This window comes from Triticum aestivum, chromosome 6A (assembly GCF_018294505.1).
Source record: "Triticum aestivum cultivar Chinese Spring chromosome 6A, IWGSC CS RefSeq v2.1, whole genome shotgun sequence".
Classification (NCBI taxonomy): domain Eukaryota; kingdom Viridiplantae; phylum Streptophyta; class Magnoliopsida; order Poales; family Poaceae; genus Triticum; species Triticum aestivum.
The window spans coordinates 560,759,062-560,760,562 of record NC_057809.1 but is presented as its reverse complement, the minus strand read 5'-3'; positions in this window follow the sequence as shown (position 1 = coordinate 560,760,562).

Here is a 1,501-nt window from a genome sequence, read left to right as displayed (position 1 = left end):
CGCGCCGCCGCCGCCCTGCGTCAACGCCGCCGTCGCCGCCGTTCGCCGGAGGTACCGCGCCGCGTCTCTTCTTTCCCTCGGTTCGGTTTTTCTTATAAACCGTTCCGATTCTTTTCTTCTCTACCGATTCGTTTCTTTCCGATTTTTCGCTAAACCGTTCCGGTGTTCTAGATCGGTTTTTCGTTTCGATCTCTTTTCCAAAAAAACCCTAGATTGGTTTTCGTTCTTCTTTCGGACCGTTCGTCTCAACGAACGTGATCACCAATTATTTCCCGGTTAACGACGTCTGTTCGTATAACCGTTCTTCCTTTTCTTCTCGTCGGATTTATTCCGCGATCGCGATCTCAGATCCGATCTTCGTTCTAGTTTATCTTCTCGCTCGTTTATCGGAATCAGGTGATTCAAGCGCCTGGAGTTTCATCTCGAAACTGCCGTTTCGTCTAATCAACTTGAACAAGTTTTTGCTACAGTAAAATTTTGACCTAGATTCAACTTGCTAGAACCGAGTTGTTTTCTTCCGCCGTTTGTTTTTCGTAGTTTGTTCTGGTTCGTTCTTTCTTTGCAACCGGAGTTCTTAAGTTGAACTTTCTGGTTCGTTCTCTTGTTCGATTTTTCCCTGTGCATTAGATGAGTACTTATTGTGTGGTTACTATTGTTTTCTTACGATAGATCGATCGGAGTGTGACGAGTAGATCTATCACGAGTTTTGAGTGCGAACCATCTTCATCAACTTTGCAGGCAAGTAACACTTGATCATATCTTTCCTACTACCCAGTTTTATTGCATTAGATCAAACCCTCAAACACTTGCATTGTTAGGATCTAATTAAATTGTGGGATGGGAAGTAGATGAGGTAGTACCTATTACCTGTTACTTATGAAACCTTGGGAGTTACTTCTACGTTTGCTTATTATGCTATGCTATGCTAGTAGACGTGGATTGGGTGAGTGAATATCTATGACAGATGTGAGATTGTTAATTAATGGCTTATCTAAGGTGGCAACCTAAACACACATCTGGGTGGATTGAGGCACCTGATGTCTATCAGGACTTGCCTGTTTTTTTTGGACCGCCACCCAGGCTCTAAGGGATCATAAGATATTTCAAACTGGAAACTTCCGTGTGCAGCCACATGCTACTATGGGCTCTAGCATAGTTGACTAAGTTGTGCGAACTCTTACGGGGTGGACTAGCAGATGTAGGGGATGTAGGTGTACCGGTCTACCCCACATGTAAGGTGCTAGTGCTTCTGAAAGACTATGTCTCGGTCATCCGTTTCTCAAACACCATGTAGTGCGAGAAACCAAACGGAGGCGATCGAGTCATGTGGGGAAAAGTGCGCAAACCTCTGCAGAGTAACAAACTAATCATGATTAGCCGTGTCCCCGGTTATGGACGTTTTGAGTATCTGGTACTTGAATATCATTGTGAATCTCAACATGTTACTTCTAATTAATGTTATTGGGTTTTTAATGAGTATTTTTAATTGGGATTGAGGATG